The sequence below is a fragment of the Acipenser ruthenus genome, chromosome 3 (assembly GCF_902713425.1).
Source record: "Acipenser ruthenus chromosome 3, fAciRut3.2 maternal haplotype, whole genome shotgun sequence".
Lineage (NCBI taxonomy): Eukaryota > Metazoa > Chordata > Actinopteri > Acipenseriformes > Acipenseridae > Acipenser > Acipenser ruthenus.
Genome location: NC_081191.1, coordinates 16,925,838 through 16,950,905, shown reverse-complemented (window position 1 = coordinate 16,950,905; position 25,068 = coordinate 16,925,838). Strand labels below are relative to the sequence as shown.

The 25,068-nt window shown below is 36.7% G+C and overlaps 1 protein-coding gene across 4 annotated transcripts in view; it reads left to right on the top strand.

Moving 5' to 3' along the window:
• Positions 1 to 240: 240 nt before the first annotated feature.
• LOC117394728 (E3 ubiquitin-protein ligase RNF19A-like) overlaps positions 241 to 25,068 on the top strand; it is a 46,985-nt gene continuing 22,157 nt past the window's right edge. The window contains exons 1-2 of one of the 4 annotated variants that reach the window (XM_059012626.1): positions 241 to 490; positions 18,981 to 19,033. The gene's annotated coding sequence lies outside the window, so the exon portion shown is untranslated. The remainder of the gene's footprint in view (positions 491 to 18,980; positions 19,034 to 25,068) is intronic. The other 3 variants (XM_033993224.3, XM_059012625.1, XM_033993223.3) reach the window with 3 other exon arrangements.

Here is a 25,068-nt window from a genome sequence, read left to right as displayed (position 1 = left end):
GTATTTTTTGAGTTTGGATGGGGTGTACAGATTGAACACGTTTTAAGTTTTATCTAGATGAAGAAAGTTCAAGAAAACATAAACTAAAAAAGACAGAAACTTCACATTACTGATATACATTACAGCTTTTGAAGTATTTTACTTCAATAAAAAAAACCACAACGGAACAAACATTTCATCTCAACAAAGTTTCCCTTTTTAATCTCGCGAGAACCCTTCCTCTGCCCGTTTTTATACTCGGCTGGTTATCGCGAGAAGATTTGAACTCGTTTTGGGTGAATACGAGAGAGAAAGAGGACGACAGCGGGAGGAGCAGTCGATGTGAGATAAATGGAGTTGATTAGGGGGACGTGGAAGAAATGAAGTTAGAAAAATTACGAGACAGTATATTGTGGTGGTTTTCTTGACGGGTATTTTTTTATTTTTCTTGGGATATCTTATATTTGTTGCGGTTTTGTAGTCCTGTCTGCGTCGTTCTGGATTTCTTGAGGTATGTAATGTGGCTTTCTTTCCCGTTGGTTGTGTTGTGTGTCCTACCCTGCCGTATCCTGCTCTATGCGCCTCCAGTGTTTACAGTAGCAGAATGACTTAAGAATTAGATCAGATGGGCGGTGTGAGGCCTGCACTTTATAAATGCACGTATGAATTAGCGCATTACGTTTTTAAGTGCATTTTATTACGTAGAAAGAAAAAACGTTAACCATTACATTATTTCGTACCAAGTAACTACTTGATTTTAATAAGATGCTCTTCTTTTTACACATCTTTTTATATAATTTGTACACACCCACTGATAGTAATCTAATTTACGGTGTATTTAAATTGTTGTTAGTTTCCTTTTTAGTGGGTTGGGACTATTTTATGTGTCGGTGTGTAGTTGGCAGTTTTTTATTTTCACTAGTTAAAGAAAATTTAATTATAGTTAAACAATTTACGGGAATTCCTAACTGAACTGACAAAGAAGGACGCTGTGAGACCGATGCTTACCGACGCAGTGATGTAAACTAGTGCTTCACAGGGTACTGATTAGCTACATAATTTACACAACACAAGACCAAAGCAATTTGAAATGATATACTGGAAGAGATAATTTATGAAAAGTGAAGATTTAGATTTCTCAGGTACTAGAATCTGTGAATAATTAATAACCAAGTCCAGTCTACCTGCGTGGTGTTTATTTATTAAAGCATACTGAAAAAAACATTTTTTTTTTTTGGTATTTAAGCCAGGGTTTAAGTGCAGTGCTATTCTGTTTTGATGCTGTAGTTTATGATTTTCACTGTGACATCAAGAATACATGGTGACAGGATAAAGCTGCCTTGACTTAATGTAAAGTTAGATTTTAAAAAAATGACAAGCTAAAGTTTTTATTTAGAAAGGTACATTTGATTAAATACTGTCGAAATCATGGTTAAGCTAATACTTTTTTCAACTCGATCAAAACCCTTCCATGAATTTGGTTTCATAATTGGCAACTAGTCCAGTGTGCCAATTTCCCCAAAGTTTTGTCTTTTGAATTGAAACTCATTTTTGTTTTCTTATGTTGGAAAATCATTTCCCTGACGTGATGTTAAATTGTTTCACATTTTATACACAATTTTAAAACAAAGTTCACATATACCGGTGTGTTACATAAATACTAACATTAATAGAAAATCATTAAGATTTTTAAGAAACATATTGAATGCTTTTGATGTGAAAAGTGTATTCTCTGAAAAAAGTTCTTATCCAGATTTGAATTAGTTAAGCTAATAACTCCTGTGCCATTTTTAAAGTAAAATATGGTTTAGTAAAGAACAGGACAGTTTGAAATGTGGGACTGAACCAGAGATTATTGAACTCGCTAAGTAAGTATACTGTAGCATGTTTTAAAAAAATAATTTTTTAAAACAAGTGCGTCAGTCCAAGGTTGAACACTAACTATATTAAAAGCCAATAGTAAACTCTCTGGGGGGTGTTTATAAAATTGCTGAAGTTTTCAAACAAGCAACATTACAGCCAATATTGCAGTTTTTTTGGTTGCTAACTTCAAGGGGACCAAATAGAAATGTAGTTTATTTTATGAGAAATTGTGTACCTTGGTCCAAAGGCGGATGTCTAGCGTATTTTGCCTTTGTGTAAAATGTTCTCTAATGATCATATATAGTTTATAGGTATTGTTTTACAAACTGGTTAAACGGTTAATTTGTACATAGCTGTAGTTACTGCATAGTATGTCAAATAGTACAGTAAATTGTATTCCATAATAGTTCTGTTTTATGTAGTAGCCTATAGATCCGTGGATGTGTTGTGTGGAGAAAGCTGTTCTCAGTAATGGCTGGAATGCAACATCTGTACATGACTAACCTTCAGACATTCTTTAAAACTCTTGGAATTACATAGTGTGGGATAGAAAATGCGACAAATCTTTCTCGGAGCATTGTGGATTTTTTTTTTTTTTAATAAAAAGTATTTGCATAGATAGCATGGCCTAGTGGTACTATAGATTATTTACCCCTTTATTGTAAAACATATGGAATAATGACTTGTCTAATTGTAACATTTTTGTTTTTGTTGCCCATGTAAGGCTTAAAACAAATTGAGTTACCAAAAAAAAAACTAAAAAAAAGAAAAACTAAATCAACAAATCTGTTGAATTTATTTCCAGTGATAGTTTGTTTGCCATATCAATACAAATTGCTTAAAGGCACTGGAATGTTTTGTGGCCTATAAGGGCTTTTTTTTGCTTTTGTTTTTTTGGTCTCAATGTGGATTGTAATGGAATTGAGACAAGTTGCCTTGAGTTACACTGCTGTGCCAAGAAAAACACTGAAAATGATTCTCTTTAAAGTTCCACATTTGTTTTGTAATCCTTTGCAACTGTTGTCTTTCTTGATTTGTTTACATGTCTGAAGTTAACCATCTGCAGGCATTGAACTGTGGTCTAGGAGCCTGGAGATCGTGTTACTGTACATACGCACCATTAGTTGCAACTTCCCCCGCTTTATACACTTCGTCACCCCTCATAGCTTAGCATCCCAGTCTCCCTGTCAGCAAAACCACAAGGTTTTGTATTGTTGCTATTTATACCATTGTTTTTTTTCTATACATATTTTTAAATAACATGCATGCAATATTATAATACAAACATATTCTCAAATATATAACTTTAACACACATACATGTATAGATCTAAACCCATACCTTGTGATAATTATTACATAATAGGAATGTTATGTTACAACATTTTTAACAAGTCACTGTTGTAAGCTGACAGTATATCATATCTATATTTTTGTAATTAATTTATAAATGAGCCAGTACCATTCTACTGCAACCAAATCATCATGACCTTTAATCATTCTTTGCAATACCCGCCCAGTGTTGGAACTTGTACTTTCATGTTTTATGTTGAGGCCAGTGTCACTTTTATATACAATGTTCTGGCTATCTGATGTTTTAGCAGTCCATGTTTTTGTCTAATAATACATTTTAAATTAAATGTTTATATCTTTAATAAGTTTGCTTGGGGAGCAGTGGTGATTTGCTATTCCAATAGAAACATTTTGCATAGTTCTTTAACCCGGCCCCCTCACTGCCTCTAAACAGTATTATTTTGATGCCTTGGGTGTCCATGTTCTGGTCTACAGCAGGTAAGGCAAAGCTTCCCAATTCAATTTTCAGTGAAATATGGATTGGTCGTGGGCAGCCCACAATAAGTAGATCTTTTTAAAAGGTTTAATATGCTGCTGTTCAGAGTAGGGATGAAATTATTTTTCGATAGTAAGATATATTCTGATTACGAATATTCTGCCGTGGACATTTTTAAATGATCCGATAATCGTAGAAAACGATAGTCACATGACTCGCTCAACATGGCTGAAGCAGAACGGGCGCTTTTCTCTCCAAATAAGGGGGTAAAATCATCGGTGTGGCTGTACTTTGGATACAAAAAAAGATTTTTTATTTCTCCCCATTATACTTGTCCCATTGTACAACAGTACAGTTTTCCATTCATTTCTCTGCCTTCATTCCGCCACTAACACGTGTCCAATACTTTATTGCCTTTGCAAGCCAAGTTTATTTATTTATTATTCCCCACATTTCACCTAAAATGGCTCCAGTAGTTTACTTTATGATGCAGCAAAAATGCACACTAAACTGTTAAAACAATGTGTTAAGTTATGTAAATGTGCATTTAAACTAGTATACAATTGCACTGCTTATGCAATTCAGGAAGATATATATATATATTAATTTCAATATGTTAAATTCAAATGTACACGTTAAACTCTTATGCCAACACACAAACAGGCTACCTCGGGTAAAGTCGATAACGGTATTGAAATGTATTTTCTTAAATTTATAAATTAATGACCAAAAAAACAAAACATACGTGGAAACTTTATATGCATAAAGAACGTCATATGCCCGTACTCCTCTATAGTTCCATATTAACAGGTTGTATAAAATATGTTTTTTTACTTGTATCTTGTTAGTAGAGAATACATTTTTGAACAGTTTATTAAAAAAAAAAAAAAATAACAATAATAACACTAAAGTAATTTCAGTGGATCTTTCCCCTTTTTTTTAATTAATTGGAACGTTACACTTTTTTTATTTCTTTTGCGTTGTGGTTTTATTTGCAGACAATTTAAAAAAGAATGAATTTCTCAATTTTCTGTAAATATTATTAATGGTAAAACTGTATAGGGAAAATGCCATTTAAGATTATGCTATGCTTCCACCTGTGTGCTATTAATAATTTATCAATAAAATGGGGAGTGGCCGATTTTATTTGTTTTTATTTTTTACATTCTGTTTTAGGTGCAGGATAACAGTACTCCTGCTAATGGAAGTTTGTGATTTCCTCAGTTTCATGAAATGTCTTTATTCTTGCTCTCTTTTTTTAAAGCTGTGTAGCTTTTGTGTTGCAGACCATATCCCACAGAGAATTGAAAGACATAACACAAGTTAAAATGATTTTTATTTGCTTAAATACAAATTCACTTGGGTACAAAATAACCGCTACTATTGTGAAATAGTGGGCTCACAACTATTTGTATTGTGAAAATTTACTATCGTTTCATCCATAGTTCAGAGAAGGATGGTGAGGAAATGTTTTATTATTATTTGTTTATTTAGCAGACGCCTTTATCCAAGGTGACTTACAGAGACTCGGGTGTGTGAACTATGCATCAGCTGCAGAGTCACTTACAATTACGTCTCACCCGAAAGACGGAGCACAAGGAGGTTAAGTGACTTGCTCAGGGTCACACAATGAGTCAGTGGCTGAGGTGGGATTTGAACCAGGAACCTCCTGGTTACAAGCCCTTTTCTTTAACCACTGGACCACACAGCCTCCTCTACATCTAGGATCTAGTATGTCAGCTTTCGTGTAATTTCACCAGAGGTTGGAATGAGTGCGAACCAGACAATTAACTTTCAGAGAAAAAATATCTCTTAAGGTTGATATAAGCTGCTGGCAGTTAATTATTGTAAATGAGATGTCTTCATCTTCATGCTTAATATTCTTCTTACAAAAAAGTGGGAACAGAGTGGGATTTAAATAAAGACTTTTGTGCGCCTGTAAGATCAGTCATATAACTACTGTAGATGTGTTGGGCATTATTGTACCACTGTGAAATAATAAGCTTAAGGTTTTGCAATTTAACAGAGCTGAAAGAAATGCTTTTTTGCAGTCAGAAAGCTTCACAGTTCACATTAATTTGCCGTGCAGTGCCTCCTGCTGCCTTTAACCTCCTGTTGCTTTGTTTACAATAGATTTATATTTAAGCAACAAATCTTGCTTTCACAGGCTTCAAGCAGTTGTAACAACTATGTGTTCGTGTACAGATGGAGTAAGTAAATAACTCCAATTAAAATGTTACAGTTTATAAAATAAAATGGCTTTGTAGCGGTATCCGTGTTACTTGAATACTCAATTTTAAAGTGATCGTGTGACAAGCCTATGGGAAATTTACTTATGATTACTAATTCTTTCTTCCCATCTGTACTTTCAGTATGACTCGAAGAACAAGTTTCTTGTTGAAACTGATCCCACTTTCTTCCTTTTCCCAATCTATGCATAGTCTGGCCACACTTAAAGTAACACATGTTTATTCCTGAGACGGGTTGGGCTCTTTTGTGTTTGTCTGGATGCAGTTTATTGATATAGTCTAACCGCTTACTGCTTTGACTATCGCACCACCATGTACAGTACAGGAGGAAGTGCTGCTTGTTGTAACTGTAAGGAATTTGAAAATGCAAATCTGGTTTAGCATTTCTTCGTAATCAAAACCACAAACTAAGCTGATACTGTAGCAATTGTTCCTTTTTTATTAAAACTACAGGCAACAATACTTGAATGTTTTATTTAATGTTCTCCATTGTGGTAATTTATGTCTTCCTAGTGAAACAGTCAGTGGCAGTCTTGGATAAAAGCCTTTGTCATGTAGCGCCTTCCTATGATCAGATCTCTGAGAGACAACAAGATTTGTGGGACGGATAAGTTTTGTTGTTATACTTTGCCCTTCAGACAAGTAGTTTTTATTTATTTATTTTTCCTATGTTCGTTTTGTTGCTAGAAAGGCACTCTGGGTATATTTTTAGAGAGCCACGCATGTTTCTGAAAACCACTGAATTGCGGAAGTCTAGTACATACACAAACATTTTAAAGTGTTTGTCCCACCCCTATTACTTCTGATTGGCTAGCTGTGGAAGAAGCTGATCTTCTGTTGGTTACAAAGAAACCCAGAAATGGCTGCCTGAGACTAGTCGCCACCGCTTAGAATGGGTGCGTTTGTGTTAACGTGATTCACCTGCAGTAAGCGATGGACGGTATAAACTCCCACACAATAACCTTCAAAATGTCCCCCAAGCTTGTATGCAGGTAAAAATCTTAAGACACTCATTACACTAATAAAAGATGTATTAAAAATCACTAATAAAAAATAAGTGCAAAAAAGTAATGCAAGTGCAGAAATGTACAGCACAGGTAGGCTACATTACTGCAAATTGTTTCCAGCGAAGAACTCTGTAATAAGCATCTGGACGATCTTTTTTTGCAAGTATGGATGGCAGACTTTCAGTGTTTTAAAAAAAAATCCCAATTCATCTCTATATCCGGACGCTGCTCCATAGCATGCCGCAGTGTTACAAGTGCAGCACGCATGCTTACGTCATCAGTGTCTGTTTCAGGCAGAGCACCCTGGTCGCCAAGCTGACACAGCTAAGAATTCTTCCTCTGACATCCCTTCTGATGTTGTCAGAGCTTCAGTTTCGGTTGTACGGTGTCCAAATTAGGACATCTTCATACATCAGTCAAAAAGGAGTTATGTGCTCCCTCCTCTGAAACTCCCTCCTCCGTCCTCTAAAACTCCCTCCGTCATACTCCATGCTCCCTTCTCTTAGATTAAATGCCAGTCATATTACACGGGAGACCTGCTATGTAATTGAATGGGGCGTAGCTAACTAAACACATTCAACGTTTGAGAGCAGCAAAAAGAAATAGTAATAATATCCAAAGCCGAAATAATGATAGTTTGTGAGGCAATTGTAAATTTCAATGCAAGCAAAGCAACTGATTTTTTTTTTTTTACTTGCACGATTTTTTTTACTTAAACACGATAAAAAAATTCTTATTGAACATACTAGAAATACACACAAAATAAGTAGGTTCAATATAATTTTATCGTGTTTGAGTAAACAAATCGTGTTTTAGTAAAAAAAAAATCAGTATACAGAGTTTGCACTAGCTTTTCTTTTCATGCTTTCCTGAAATGCACATGCCCAAATTTTGCGTCGCGTTCATCAAATATAACACAAAGGCTAATAAACTCCAGGGATGTGCATTTTGGTACATTTTTATGAACGTTTATTGGCATGTAGTCAATTTCTGGCTGTGTATAGATAATCATATGAACACAGAAGCACTTTTTTCTTTTGTGTATATATATATATATATATATATATATATATATATATATATATATATATATATATATATATATATATAAAAAAAAATTTCTGTTCTCCTCAATTACAATGGTCTAACAGTAGACCATTCGCATGACGAGACAGGATTCTACACACTATGTTGCCTTCATCTACGTGTGACTATTTTTCTGCATTTCAATAACAGCAACAGCATCGCTGTGTCTTAAGATTCTTGAAAAACTGTACATCCGTGCGTATGGTTCAAAATTATAAGAACGTATTTTTCGTTTGTGTTTTTGTGCATTACTACTGCTTGCAGCTGCTTCGGTCACTTTAGTTCTCGTAGTCAGAAGCTGATGGCTGAGATGCAGATGAGCAGTATTTATGAGAATCCCCTGACGATGTTGACTGCTTAACAAAAAAACTTCAGATTGACAACTGACTTGCTGTCAGTGTACACTCTGCACTAGGTATTCATTTTTATGCTTAAAAAAAATCTGAAAGGGCATCCCTGTTAAACTAGTGCAGAAAATAACAAAAACACAACGTTGAATTAGACGACTGCAAAAATGAAATTCGAGTTTAAAGTAGGATAGGGGATGAACAATTCACGTAATTTGTCAGCTCTGTTTGAAATAGAATTGAAGTGACCAGAATTAGGCTCGGGCAAGATATGAAGGTAAAAGCAAAGATTATTTTGCAATTAACAGCTTTTTCTGAGTTATTGAAACAATCAGCTAAATTTGTCACCTGATTAAAAATAAAACCAGAAAACTTCAAGCCCTACTTGTGTGTGTGTGTGTGTGTGTGTTCGCATTTACTTTTTCCAAAATTATTGTTTTATTTCTTAGCAATATGGACCTCTGTTAATACTCTGGTAATACTCTGTTAATGCATAACACATTATTTTAAAATAAAATACAATTCCGTACAGTTGTGTTTGTCAGCACTCTCCTCCTCAATTCAGAAACCCTGAGTTCCAAGCATGCTTTAGAAAGCGCACAGCATCTAAGAGACTTTTTATTTGCACTGAATTTTCGTACTGATGCTCATCGCTTTTCTCTTTCCAGCCATGTTTGCTGTTGCAGTCAGTGCTGTTTTTTCAAACTCGACACTGCGTTCAGGGATTAAATAGCCAAGGTACATACTTTACAGGGTAATCGCTCGGAAACAAGGTGCAGACAGCTGATTGGATCTGTCAAGCTAAAATAAATGTCAGTTGCCATGTAGACGAGCATTCTGTTTATTATGGATTGCTTTTTACTGCCATCAGTAGCTCCATCCACAGTCATTTCTGAATGTTTTCATTTCAAATGGTGAACTTGTGTTTTTGTGGTAAGGCAATTTTGTTTGTCATAATTACTTGCATACCACGGTTTTCTCGTCCGGTTCCTCGAAAATAGATCCCCTTTTTTTTCTGTGTTTAAGAAAGACTGGGAGTTAGGAATCCTAAATTCTAAGCCAGTCACTGTTATTTGTAACCATTTAGATTGTGCTACACAGCTGTCAAATCGATGACATTATGGACTGTCAATGATCCTTTGTTCAAGCTCTTAATTGCATTAGTCTTATGTTCTGAAAAATAAGCAAAAAAATGTAACACTGCAGTGTGCGTTTCTGTCCAGTATGTGACATGCCCTCCGCAGTTGTAAACATCTCAATCTTCTCAGTGAACGAACAAAACCTTTATCTAGAAAAGATACTTATTCTAGCCACTGGTGTGTTTTTACCATTCGTTATAAGTTATAATTTGATCCCTGACTTGATATTTGCGTTATCCCAGTGAACTACTAGCTAACTCAAGCTTGAAAAGGATTGGGCTGTATTGTTCATAAACCAGTAATCATGTTTTTATCATTTAAATAAAAATACATGTTTATACACATGTAATTGATGCTGCTTGCAATATATACAGTAAGCTTGCATTGCAGCAGCTCCTCTTTGCAGCCAATAAAAAAAACTGCAGGTGACTTAAGCAAAACAAAGCTTTATTTAACAGTCAGCGTTCCAAGCAGGTTATCGGTCACATTTTACTACTACTAAAAATATTAGTATGAACTTACGCGTGTCAAGTGATCCCAGAGATTGGTTGTGCCTCCGTGACACATCAAGAGTTGCTTGCACAGTTTGCATTCAAACAGCAGAGGGTTTGAGGCATTTCTTTCAATACAGCTTACACTATACAACGCTCTGCTGCCGAGATGGCGATTTGAAGAAATGAAAGTTTTGCCTCTTGATAACATGAGCCGGGTAGTGTTGGTTGCTCAGCTAATCATCACAGAATAAGAGGAAATCTTAGAATTCCAGAATGTATTTTTTGCAGTTGACTCTGTGCCTTGGTGCGATCTGTTGGCAGAAATAACTGTAGTTGCTTAATGCTGTAAATGGTTCTTCATTCATTAATTCAGTGGTTTTCAACGAGTGGGGCATGTGTCAGTATTTGTAGGAGGGTAAATCAAGAGTAGCAATAAAACAGATTTAACAAATAACAGAACATTATTAAAAAATGTAGGCTAATTTTATTTCTTATTTAGAACTGGAAAGCTGCTTAATAAAGCCCTTAAACCCAGAAGAAAATGGATGAGATTGTTGTGCTAAAAATAAATAAATAAAAAAAAAAAAAAAAAAAAAAATTGGAAATGGAATCCTTTTGCTGCAACTGTTTGGTGTTAATGAAAATGAGCTATGATTTATTATATATATATATATATATATATATATATATATATAATTTTTTTCTCAACTGTTTAGTCTAGAAGAAAGTGCCTTTTTGGTGGCTGGAGGGGAGTGGTGTTCAGCTGCTTTTCACACAGCTGAGCCAGACTACTTTTGCTATGACATAATTTCTGATTTGGCTGCTGCTTGCTGTTGAAGGGATTTTCTTTTTATTTATTTTTATTAAACTCAATACAAAATCTGTATAAAGAACATTAATTTATATACTAGTCATACAGTACAACAATACTTTACAATTAAGATAATTTGTTCTTCTGTCAAAGATTTCCTTGAAAAAGTTTATCTATTTGATTTGACAGTCCTATAGAAGTATTGAAAGTTGCCTTCGAAGGTCTTATTCTGAAGTAGCATAAACCCAGCAGGGGTTTTGCTCGCCTAACAAGTTGCATTTTTAATTTGAATAAACTACAGTAAATTCAGAATGTTATTTTAAACTGTTATCCACTGATGCTATACAGTGTGTGAGATTAAATTTTCTCTGTTCTCGTGTTCATTGCTGATTAGGTTTGAAGTTAACATTACTTGATAGTTTAATGCAGGAGAGCAAAAATGTACTTTGATGCAGGATATATTGTAGGCTTTGAGGGACAATACATAATACACCTTGTGTTAAACTAGTCATAAACCACTCCAGTTACATTGAAGAATGCATTAAAGTAAACATTGTGGACCCTGTAAACCGACTTGATAAGATGGGGCCACAGTGTCTGGGGAAACTCACAATAATGCCTTGGTCCTAAGCGATAATACGTGTGGTAGTTGAACACGACTGGAGTTACAGGGCTCTACAGTGCGACTAATTTGGCATATATAATATGCAGCCTAAAAATGTGCTTGTGCGACCACAAATTTTGAGGCGCACAAGTTTGACTATAAAAAATAAACGGGAATTTTGTTCAGCTGAAAGTACAAACTTTCATAGCTCAATTGTAATGTACTCTGGGGATGTTTTATTGGAGTCCACTGACCACTGTTAATCACACATTAAAAACTACAAATCCCATACCCCGCCAGTTTCACTGATTTATCAGTGCGATGGCTACTCGTTTCCAGACCGTTTGAAAAGTTGTCAAACCAAGATGAGGAAAATAACAAATAATTTTCATGTGATTGGAGAGGTTTCCAAAGAAAACCGCAATGAACAAAATTCAGATATGTTGGCTCTTTACAAGAAATGAGCAATGAAGATATGTCAGAAGATGAAAGCAAACAGGGAACTTCAAAAAGGGTTAGGTTAGATGCAACGTGTTCACAGTTGACGGAGAGTAGCAGAACAGACAAATTTAACCAACAGTAGCTAGAAGATTTTCCATGGCTTAAATTTGACGATGTTAAAAAATCCATGTTTTGTCAGGATGAAGGGGAACCGATGCAGTGAGTTTTGCTTGTTACGTGGCAATTTTAATAGATGGGGACACTGACACTGACATTCTCTAGCAAAGAATGCAAGGTTGTGTGTCTGAATTCTTAAAATGGAAAGCCCGTCAGTTGGCTTGTTGGACAACAGATTCTACTGTACTAAAAAAAGTTGTTGATTGTATTTATTTTGTTGATGTTTTAACTGTATAAAAACTGCATAAGTGCTATGTAGAAAAAGGAGGAAAACATTTGTAGATGTTCAGCAGCATAGAAATTATGATAGTCTACTTATTTGAGCAAATCCTTTTTTTTTTTTTTTTTTTTAACAAGATTCTGTTTTTGGTAAACTCAAACTGAAAAAAATTAAGGTTAAATTGTTGATGCAGAAATATTAAACTGCAAGTGGTATGCAAGAAAGATATATATTCAACAATAAATTTGAGCAAAATTGTACAGTATTTTTTTGTGTGCCCCTAAATTTCAGTGCGTGCCTACATTTTTTAACTTAAAAAAATTTAATTAAATTCAAGTTAGCGTAGAGCCCTTGGTTATGCGTCCCGAGTCGTAGGTGAGGGCACTAAGGAAAGTCAAGGTCAACTACCACATGGTAGAGCCTTTGAGAGGGCGCTATTGCTATTGGAAAACAATTTCTCAGTTATTTTATTTAAAGAAACACTTTTAAAATCACAAATGTTCATAAAGGGTCATGTACATAATGAGAGAAAAAAAACAATAACTTTATTAAACAAATAACTTTTTCATTTGTCAGAGCTGACGGTGCCAGTTATTGAATGGAGCAGTTAACTGAATTGTCAGTGTCTCAGTTCATTGTTGTAGAGCACCTGTCAAGCTAACTGGCTTTGATTGGCTGGTTTTGGTGGATTTAAAAAAAAAAATATATATTTCAATACAGCCAGTCAAAATGAAAAAGCCAGGATTGATTTTACGTTTGATTTACAGGTGATGCTGTGATGTTCCAGACTAGAAACCTGCTATAACTGAAAGATGATTGGCTGATCGTACTGAATCGTTTTCTAATGTAGTTTAATACTGGAGCTTGCTGCAGTGAGTGTTACAGTGCTACTGTATAGTATAGTATAGCGTGTCTGTGGAAACTAAGGGTTAATCAACTGCCATACTGGCTTCTGTGGGCGACTGTAGGCACAGCGTAGGGCTGTCTGGAAGGAGCTAACTTTCTGTTTACGTTGTGCGCTCAGCTTGTTAAATCTGGTGCAGTGTGAATGTTAAGTGTTTACCCAGCTTTGTCAAGTGATTGATTTAGCAGAGTCTCAGTTCTTGGGAACAATGGCATTTCTACATCTAGAACCCCTTTACAATAGTGTTGGGAGAGGTTAGATAGGATATCGGCTCAGTTTGCTATGTTAACCCTTTTGCTGATTCTTAAATTCTGAAGGTAAGCTATATGGCTTAGGTTGTTTTTTTTGTTTGTTTTTGTTTTTTTCTCCCAACCAGCAACTTGCTAACAGTAAGATTTAAAAATTCTGTCCTGCCATCCATTTGTAGGTTTTTTTTTTTGTATATACACAGTTTATACACAGTACGTTCATATAGGCTCACTAACACATTTTCCTGCGTTCATGAAACGGAAGCCATGTGCACTATACTATAAACAGTGCCGTGAAAAAATGTTACCGGCCCAGTTGGGCCTGTGGTGCTTCATCTCTACCGGCCCAGGGCCGCCTGGCCATGGTTAATGTCAAACCCTGACTTCATCCTAAATGTTTCCTGTGTTTCGCTTGAAGTCTACAGGTAGCGCACTGGCAAATTTATAATTTCAGCTGGAAAAATGTTATAGAATAAACTAAAACAGAACCCCCCAGAGGTCGGGTTTACTAATACAGTACACCCTCGCTATAATGCCCTTCATTATTTATAATGAACCTGGCCCTTGGACCCCAAATAAAAAAGAAAAAAAACAGGTACATTTAATTCTACTTGTATTTACAATATCATCTAGTTAACTTACTCCAACAGTATCATTCATTTTGATTGTCCTTTTGCTATAACGAACCCCTCGATGTAACGAACAAAAGGCTTGGACTCTCAACACGTTTGTTTTAGTGAGGGTGTACTGTGTTACAGAACAGACTTGCGTGTTGTAAATATGGAAGTGCATTTAGGAACAGTTAGTAAGAAATGTCCACAAGTGGCAGCACGCACAGTGGTTAATGCCCTGCAGATTTTAAAAAGCACATTTCTTTCAGCCTCACCCTGCCATGACATTTAGCCCGTGGAGAACACTTGAAAGCAAGTTATTTTTATTTGTAGGCTTCTACAGTTCTTGCCATTCTTTTGTAAGATGGTGGGAATAAATCCTGCAAAAGTCTAACTGTATGGTTGTTGGCAGCTCATGCAGTGCCTGACCCCATGGAAGTGAACATTCCCTGTGCTCCAACACAGAGCCTGCAAAATGCCTGCAGCTGCCAGGAAACATATTCTCCATTTCCCTCCACATTTGGTGGACTATTGTGCAAGCACTATTGTACCGGAAAACCTGTTTTCTTACATTTGTTAGAGAACAGCCTTATAAGGTTATTTTGGGTACTGCTGAAAAATGGTAGAAGTAAATGGTGCGTTCTTTAAGCCAGGAAGTAGCAAGCTTTAATTTGGCTGGATTTCCATTCATACAACAGAAGTTGTGTTGTATGTAGAGATACAAATTTGTAAACTATACTGACACAAATCTAAACTCTATTTGTGTTAAGCTAAAATCCTAATGGTACTTAGGAAAAATGTGATGTGGAAGTTTTCATTTCCCTGTTTAAAGCCTCATATCTCCAAGCCATTTGATGCAGTAACTTCATATTTGCAGTGTTGTATAAACACTGTATGATAAATGTCTTGATGACAAATGCCATGGCATTTGGAGTACAGGTATTTGAATGTTTGTTTTAGTACTACTGTACAAATACTGTGCTGCCATTGTGTATTTTATAGTTGCATGTGAACGTGACATTTACCTCCTGACCTTCACATTGTTTTTTAACCACTGACCCTATCAATACACAGATTTTATCTTAAAAATCTTTTAATTCGCGTTTACTAGGGTTGAGTCCGAAATATTCGAGGAAACGAGTATTCTAAATAAAATTACTACTTTGATCAAGTTTTGAATACTCGTTCATTTCTAAAACCAATCGAAAAATGCACTAACTACACCTGAAAAAACTTGGCACGGTATTTTAGAGGAGGAAGTTAAAATTGATCAGCCACTACAATTCTCACCTCACTGATAGGGAGGCTGGTGCACTTCAGCTAGCTCTGCTATTGGCCAAGGGAGTATATTAGCAGTGAAAATGGCATCTTAAAACGTGTGGAAGTATTTTGCAAAGATAAACAAAACCACTGTGCAGTGCAATGTAATGTAATCTCTGCAGCACAAGTATTTTGTATCATAAATCAATTGGTTAAATGCTCAATCATCTACAATGCAAGCACCCATCTGCTACTTTGGAAGAAAACACATAATGTATAAAGTTAACTTAACCTTAATTTGGATTTTTACTTGAGACTACCGGAACAATGTTAAGCCTTTGTTGCTTCATTCCGGAATCAGACATTTTTAAAAATTATTAGATTATGAAAGCAGTAAGTACGGGTACAAGTCGGTGTTTCCTCAAAGCTTTTTAGATACTGAGTAACTTGCTGGTTTGACTGAGAGGGTAAATATCAGTGAAAAACCTTTGGCCATGCAGTAACCCTTTTTAATATATTTTTGTTGCATTATACAATTTTGCATTAAACAATATTCCAACACAAGTATCTCAACAATTTTTATAGTTAAAACTCTTCTGCTATGTATTCTTATAGTTTATAAATATTTATTTGACTTTGAATACCTTAGATGTTTCTTCGCTGTTACTGTTGTGTTTATCTAATCCGTCCCTATGTGGTTGCTGCTAATACGTTCTAGGACCTGTCATTGTTATGAGTAATGAGTGAGTATTTGGAAATTCGGTATTTGAAATTTTTATTCTTGGTATACTCGGAATATCTTATTTGAAATTCCCACCACTAATGTTTACCAACTATTTCATCTTAGATGCCCCTGGGATTGCTTTGATTAGTAAAATGTTTAAAAAAAAAAAAAATTCTAATGATCATTGTATTTTGTGTTTTTCTGGGTGCTCCCTCAAAGATTACCACACTAAAATGTAAGCCCTGTTTTAACATGCCTAACCTTACTACGATTCACCATACTGTAACTTTCAGTACAGTAACCAGACAAGTTCTTGCAGTACAATAGCAAGACCAGATGTATCCTGTGTAATCCTATTGTTTCAAACTTCTATTACAGCATCTCTTATTGCATATTGAGGGTTAAACTGTGCTTCTGGTAAATACCTGAACTTTACCATTTTCCAAAAGCAGTACACATTCAACATGGAAAGAAGTTTCCTGTTTCTTTAGTATGGCAGAAACAACAACCAAAGCCATATAGCTTACCTTCACAATTTAACGTCTCTACTCAGACTGAGCTGAGAAAGAGGCCCTCTGTATTTAAAACAATATAAAAACAGTTTACAAACGTGAGGAGGCCATTCGGCCCATCTTGCTTGTTTGGTTGTTAGTAGATTATTGATCCCAGAATCTCCATAAAGCAGCTTCTTGAAGGATCCCAGGGTGTCAGTTTTACTGGGGAATTGGTTCCAGACCCTCACAATTCTGCCTCCTATTTTCTGTTCTGAATGCCCCTTTATCTAATCTCCATTTGTGACCCCTGGTCCTTGTTTCTTTTTTCAGGTCAAAAAAGTCCCCTGGGTCAACATTGTCAATACCTTTTAGAATTTTGAATGCTTGAATCAGATCACCTCGTAGTCTTCTTTGTTCAGGACTGAATAGATTCAATTCTTTTAGCCTGTCTGCATACAACATGCCTTTTAAACCCGGGAATTCTGGTCGCTCTTCTTTGCACTCTTTATAGAGCAACAATATCCTTTTTGTAACAAGGTGACCAGAACTGAACACAATATACTAGATGAGGTCTTACTAATGCATTGTAAAGTTTTAACATTACTTCCCTTGATTTAAATTCAACACTTTTCACAATGTATCCGAGCATCTTGTTGGCCTTTTTTTTTTATAGCTTCCCCACATTGTCTAGATGAAGACATTTCTGAGTCAACATAAACTCCTAGGTCTTTTTCATAGATTCCTTCTTCAATTTCAGTATCCCCCATATGATATTTATAATGCACATTTTTATTGTCAAACAACAGGAACCTGAACATGCTGAATCTGTTTTCTCATCCAAAAAAAAAAGCAAGCATGCCATTTCCATAGTAGGAAAAAAGTTGATGTCATTCCTTGGGATGTACTGTTTTCTTTAGCACTGTGTAAACTAGAAAATAAAAAATGAACTTCCCACTACTGTAGGGCCACCTGTCTAGCCCCTTTCACACTGGCATGATCTACCTGGGTCAGAACCTATCCAAGCAGGATGTCATGCGGGTCGGGTAGGCGACTACAAGCGGTTACAATTTGTAATACAGCAGTTGCCAAAGTTTTAACACAAAACACACACATAATTTCACAGGGTTTTATTTGTCTAGTTCCTTTTCCATTATTCACTCTTTTGGTATACTTTTATTGCATCTCTTTTGCATCCAGTATGCTGGGATTAGATTGGATTTTAATCCTATTAATGTAAATGTACATAATTTTATTTTTTTTATTTTGTTATGAAGTGGATTGAGCAAGAGCACGCACTATACATTTTTCTGTGACACATTGTAGAAGAAGAATACAATGCTGTGTTGTGTGGCATTTAAAACTGCTTACTTACTGTAAAAATAAGTTATATATTCCTGAAATACAAATGATTTTATAGTAGGAGGATTCCTAAATGCTCACTCAGTTGAAAGGCCATGGGAGAGTTAGTGCCGTGGTGCAAGTAGAAATAACTGCTTTAGCTCTGTCTTGATTACTCAAGTCTTGTGTATTGACAGTTTAAGTGAAGGGAAATGTCCTGTGTGTTGTGTGTGGTGTTTTTTTTTATTTTATTTCTTCCTAGGAAGCAAGAGGTGACTGACTGACTAAATTATTAGCCTTTGCTGATGAAGATTCAAATATTGGTAACCCTTCTTTAATCTACAGGGCACAGTATTGCTTTTTATGTTGATTTTAAGTGGCCTTTGAAAACCCTCATGTAGGTCCTCTGTCTAAAGCCCGAACACCATCTCTGACAGCAGTGAAATTCTCAAGTGGATTTTTTAATGATGATCACAGCTTAACACCAGTCTTTGTGAGCATGCACCAATGAAGGGACTTCAATTTCCGCTGGGTTGCAGAGCACATACAATTCTGAACTTGACAGCTGAACTTGAACTGTGCTGTGGCATGTGTACTGTTGGCTTTATTGGTTGCATTAGATTAATGCTATCAAAGTTATTTACCTTGTAAACTGTTTGCCATTCTTTCATTTTCCCCCCTGGTCACTTAATGCAGTCAGTTTTACTTTTTAGCCGCCTTCTGTTTTTATTCGAGTAGTCACAATTTTGTTATCAAGTTAATATTTAGTTTGTGTATTATAATATTTGTCTGACAATTTAGTCTACTATGCATTTTGCTTTATAAGAAATACAGTAGAATATCACTGACCATCAATTACATTACATTCCTCAAAAGTCCAGACAAGCTACAGTACCTTGTATTTTTTTGCTTTGATATAAATAAATCCTGTTTTATTATAGCTTTTGGAGTAACCACAAGTGCTTTATACATTTACTTTTTTATTAATAGCCTTAACATAGTGTCCTGTTGACTTTGAGTGGGAGTGAGTGTCAAGGAGAGTCTGATGAAATGAATGTTGCTGTTGCTACAGTACCATTGATAAGCTTGTTTGGCATTTAGCTTTTGAATGATGGATCACAGTGTGTGTCCCAACATAGAACCCATGCTTATCTGAACAAAAAATCCTGAGATATCCCCCTTTCTGTTTTATACAGTTTGGTGATGAAACGAGTGATCAGGAGATGATTTATCGGTATGCACTATCGAGGTATGTGAAAAAAACAGCGAACGAGTGGTGGGGCGGGGCTGGAGATGCAGTACTGAGTGTCCTGTTGATATGCAGTGCCTTTTAAACCTGTTACTGTGACAGCACATCTAAAATAAACTGAGCGTGTGAAAATAAATTGGACCTGACGCGCTGAATAAATGGACCGCTAAGGGTTAATAGTATTGTTTTTCATAGAATTTCTGTGATGAAGTTACAGGCTCGTCCCACTTAGGAAAGTTAGTGTTACTGAACATCCAAACACCAACGCACAACTTATAATTATATTTCTGTTCCTACACCCTGGGTCATGAAACCAAACAAATTATTTATCAAATCTGTTGTGAATCGATAAGACAAAATGACACCATAAAAAACTTCTGACATTTGCATCCAAATAAAATCAACTTACTACAGTGCTGACACAGGTTTTTTGTTCAGCCCATTTCATGATCACATAGATTACAGTAGACTATGCTCAATATACAGTCAGTCCCATTTAATATCACTTCTAAGGGACTAAGCAAAAATGGCGATAAGTGGAGTTGACTATCAGGAGGCACTGGGTCATTCCATATGAATAATCGCCCAAAACCTCAACCTCCTTTGATTTGTGATAAAAATGTCCATGCATGTTTGCCTTTTGGGAGAAGTGATTACAGTGTCTATTTTAAGCCTGAGTGACATCCCGTTCATGAGATACAGCTCATCAAAGTTGATGCACTTTGGCCCCCCACTCAACCTTTCCATGGTCATCACTTCCTCCATAATTGACACAGAAAGGTAGTTTTGGGTAGTTCTGTGAAGTGTAAGATGATAAACGTTGTGTGATTCTGTGACCTTTGACATCACCCAGGTCAAATCGTGTAACCATGGGATTTTGTCAGTGTTTGATAGATTGTAGCCTAGACCCTTATCTACATTTACTGGAAGCTTCATTTTGTGGCTGCCGTTGGTTGAGGCACAGCACAGAGTTGAATGCAGAGTGTCAGGTTAATCTGCTAAGTGAAGCGATTACACATCTAATACAATTTAAACAAAAATATTTAGTTGTACTCGAGTATACTCTCCTGTTAAATTGAAGCTGCAGTGAACTGGTGCAGCTGTAACAGATGCATGGTAATTAATGAACCAATTTGGCCTATTCACACATGTGTCTAGTGTAGCACAGGTGAATTATAATGTGAGAAGCAAGAAAATCCAACTATAACTCAACTAAGGTGTGTCCTTAAACCTGGTACTTTTCCAAAAAAACATTTATATATTATACTTATCAGTTTTAACATTCTTGACATTAAATGTCTGTAGCTAAAATTCTTGCAGTTTTATGTCTATTTGATATTGAAGACAGTTAGTTGCATAATATCATAGTACTTCCAAAGTACTTTCTTGGCATTCAAGACATCAAAGCATGCTGTGACCCGTTTCCAAAGCATCGTGGAGTGCGCCGCACTAAAGGTCGCACCTTAACAAAGAAGCAGATCAAGGACCACCAGAAGATGAACTTTGTGTATGGCCAGAAGTTACCCTTGTATGAAGTTGCTAGCCCATCGTCCTCCTGACCAAGACCAACCATCATCTTCAGCACAAAGTGACCCCAAGGAGTCGAGTTCCAGAGAATCCAGTCCTCATGCTGTTCAAGACAAACAACTTGAAAGCAACAACATTTTCAAAGCTGAAAAGGAATATGAGATTTCACAAATAAACAAGGCTTTGGAGGCAATACAAGAATCTCCACTGAAGAGAAGGAAATTGTCACAAAAGGTATATTCAAGTTTTCCCACAAACTGTAGTTTAAGACCGTGAAACAGTCAAGGAGCAGGCTCAGGCATATCAAGAGATGATGGCCCAGCTGGAGGAAACATTTAATTCAAATATCAGTCAAAGTCAGCAAGTTCATATTTTGACGGCTATTTTTATAAGGAGGACTGCTGCTGAGTAGTATTCTGGGAGTATCGATACGATACCATGCACAGTATCATGATATTCAATACTGGTGGCATTTCCTCCTTTTGTTTTTCACTTCTTTAAAACGCGTTCGATATTTTGACTGTCTGCCTTCAACCAGATTGCTGCTGTTGTCGTCATCTGGCTGAAATCCAAAATAGCTCCACATCAAGCTTCTCTCCAGTGTAGTATCAAATTCAGTTACCCATGAAATTCGGTTTCCCTTGTTTTCTTAATGTAAGAGTTACGTTTTGGGCAGTGCAATGTTTATAGGTGCTGTTTATTTAGAAAACGTAGGTATTACATTTCAACTTCAATAAAAGCATTTTTTTTCATGTTACATTGTTTATTTTTGCTGAATCATTAAGTGTATGGCGTTCACGGAAGCTTAAAATGAATGACAAGCTCTGCGCGTATCTGCGAAATCCAAATACAAAAATTGGGGGGAGAACGCTGACAGAAGAGATTGCTGAAATGGTAAAATTGTTCTACAAGAGCAAAGATGTTAGTTGACTCGTGGTCGGAAAGAAAGATTTTGTTTAATTTACAAGAGTCAGGAAAGAGGGAGCACCAACAAAAACGGCTTGTTCTCTGCAATCTATCGTTTCTTCAGATTACAGCATCCTGACATTAAGTTTGGCTTCTCCAAATCTGCAGAGCTGAAACCAAAGTAGTGTGTATCGGCAGGCAGTAGCGGTACACATGTTGTGTGTGTCTGCACAACACACCAGAATGTAGAGCTGGTGTTCATTTGTTCTAAGCTTCCACAACTGAATGCAAGTACAGAAGTGCCTTTGAATCACTGTCGGCATTGCTTATCTTATCTCATGTGTTCCCCACCTAACGTCGATTGCCACTTGGGGAAAGTGTGAAAATTGTTCAGCACTTGATTTCAAGAGTCATCTACAAATGCTCTTTCAAGATAGCCTGGTGGATGCAGTCCAATTGTAAGTCGCCCTGGATAAGGGCGTCTGCTAAGAAATAAATAAATAAATAAATAAATAAATAAATAATAATGCAGTGGAGTATCAGAAGTGGACTACAACTGACAGATCCACCCTTCAGACGATTTATGAATCTGTTGATCAGTTCATAAAGACTTTCACAAGCCATCTCCAACATCTTCGTCAACATGATTTCATCGCAAAGATGCAGACTGCATATTATCAACAGCTGAGGGATGAACTCCTTCAAGAAAATGAATTCCTAGTTGTTGGTGATTTTGCAGAAAACTTCACTTTTGTCATGCAAGATCAAGAACAATCACACCATTGGAACAACTCTCAGGCAACCATACATTCTTTTGTTTGCTATTGGCGAGACAAAGATGGGAATTCTCAGCAGATCTCGTATGTTTCAATATCAGAATGCATGACTCATGACACAGTCGCTGTTAATCACTTTCAAAAGTGTCTTTTTGAGGTTCTTGGGAGAACAAATTTGGGAAGCGCCTGAGAAAAATCTATTACTTCTGTGATGGGTGTGCAGGGCAATATAAGAACTGTAAAAAAAATTCTCAATGAGTGGAACTTCTTTGCAACATCTCATGGCAAAGGATCCTGTGATGGTGTAGGAGGAACCATTAAACGAATGGCAACAAAAGCCAGTTTGCAGCGTCCATACCATGACCAGATCCAGACTCCACATCAATTGTACAGGTTTGCAAAAGACAACATTCCTGCTCTTGAAGTAGAATACTTCATGATAGCACAATGGCAAGCTGAGCAAGATTTTCTGGAGCAACGATTCCTCAAGGTAAGAGCTGTGCCTGGCACACGGCATCTCCACTTCTTTCAACCAGTTTCCAAAGCAAAAGTCCTTGTACGAGAGTTCTCCCAGTCAACAAAACAAAGAGAAGAATCAATCGCAGTCGAAGAGGATGTTCTACCATTTGACCAAGTGAAAGGATATGTTATTGTTCAGTATGACGGTCACTGGGGGCTTGGGCTGGTGGTGTCTGCTGACCAGAAGAAACAGGAGGCTGAAGTTAACATCCTGCACCTGGATGGACCAGCACAATCAATCTGTTTCACACGCCGTCCAGATCACTTTATTGTAGACATGGGATGTGCTGACAACAGTGGAGCCAACAACTGCAACAGGAAGGACATGCATCCTGAGAGACAAGGAGATGGCCAAAGCATCAAAAGCCTTGACAGAGGCTGTGAAGGAAAAGGGCAACTTAAGCATAGGTGAGTGGTAAGTGCAGAAATATAAGGACAGAGTCCGAAAATGAAATATCTGCATTTCCACCACTTCTAACAATACATTCTCTTTTCCAGGCTCAGTGATTCATTGGACAGAATTTAAATGTGCACAATTCAGTATTGATTTATATTTAATTCACCTGTATTTTGTTTATTTTATCCAGTTGCATAAATAGGGCAACTTGGTTAATTCATTAATATATTAATAGCTGTTACAGCTGCACCAGTTCACTGCAGCATCAGGTTAACTGGAGAGGAGAGTATACTCTATTTGCAAAAAAGTATTTTTGTTTAATTGTGTTAGGTGTGCAATCGCTTCACTTGGAAGATTTACCTGACACTGCATTCAACTGTGCTGTGCCTCAACCAATGGGAGGCACAAAATGAAACTTGCAGGAAATGTAGAGAAGGGGCTAGGCTACAATCTGTCAAAAACTGACAAAAATCCAAGGTTACACAGTTTGACCTGGGTGAGGTCAAAGGTCACAGATTCACACAACTTTGGTATCCAGCTTTTTATGTCAATTATGGAGGACATTATGGGACGTATCTGAGGAATACAGATAGCCCCGGCACCAGAGAGAACACGGACATAAACAAACAAGATAGCTGCTTCTGCATCCAGTGCTCAAAGAATATCGCAGACATTTGCAGAGCTTTTTTTAGATGTTATAGTAGTAAAATAATGACTTGGTTAGCATTATTGAGGAGTTTGGTGATAAAACGAGTGATCAGGGGAGGATTTATCGGTATGCACTACTATGAAGAGGTATGTAAAAAATACAGCGAACAAGGCGTGGGGCGGGGCTGGAGATGCAGTACTGAGTGTCCTTTTAAACCTGTTTTACTGTGAAAAAAAATACTTTTAAACAGCGCGTCTAAAATAAACTGCGCGTGTGAAAATAAATTGCACCTGACGTGCCTGAGACGCGCTGAATAAATGGACCGCTAAGGGTTAACTTGGTCGTTTATGGTGTGTATAGGATAGATATGGTGTCATATCTCCGTGGTGGTTACTGTACCTCTAAATGCTGGATGTAAAAGTAATGAGATGCAGTGTGCTTGTTTTCTGGGTTCCAGGATTCAATTTCAATTTTTTTATGTATATGTTTATATTATATATATATATATATATATATATATATATATATAGTGTAACACAGCAGGGAGGGGGTTAAAGCCTCCCTGAGTGGAAAACATGTGCAGAATGCACATTTGTTTAGTTTAATTGTTTTGGTTTATTGTTTCATTGATTTGTTAATTGTTTTATTATTAATTATCCCCTGCACCTGGTAGCTATTGTTAAATTAAAACCAGGTGCAGGGTATTTAAGAGAGGCAGCTAGTCTGCTCATGGCTGCTAAGGAGAAGGAGGCAGAAGAGGTGCTCTGTCTCAGAGTAGCCAACGTGAATAAAAAGTGAGTGTGGTATTAAACCTGTGTTTTGTGTAAGGACGGGGAAACAGCTTAGCTGTCCCGTATTAGACAGGGTGTTCCTGGAAGTTTTAGTTAGCGCTCCAAAAGAGCTAGGTGTTTATTTTGTGTTTGTTTTGTTTTGTGTTTATTAAAAATTGTGCAACCGCACTTAAAAAAATCCATTTCTGTGTATTGGGTCTATTTTTAAAGGGGCAACGAACCGTGTGAGGTGCACTCGTATTACATGTGGTGGCAGCGTGTGTGGGCGCCCCTAGAGACCCAGAAAATGGATTTTAAAGAACTGATCGAGGTGATCAATAAAAATACCGCCGCTCAAAAAGAGCAGAATGAGAGATGGGAGAGAGAGCTGGGGTTGGCCCCGCTGAAGAGACAAGTGCGGGAGCCGACCGAACTGGAGCTGTTGTTCCAAAGGTGGGAGCAAGCGAGAGGAGCCCCGCCGACTCCAGCCC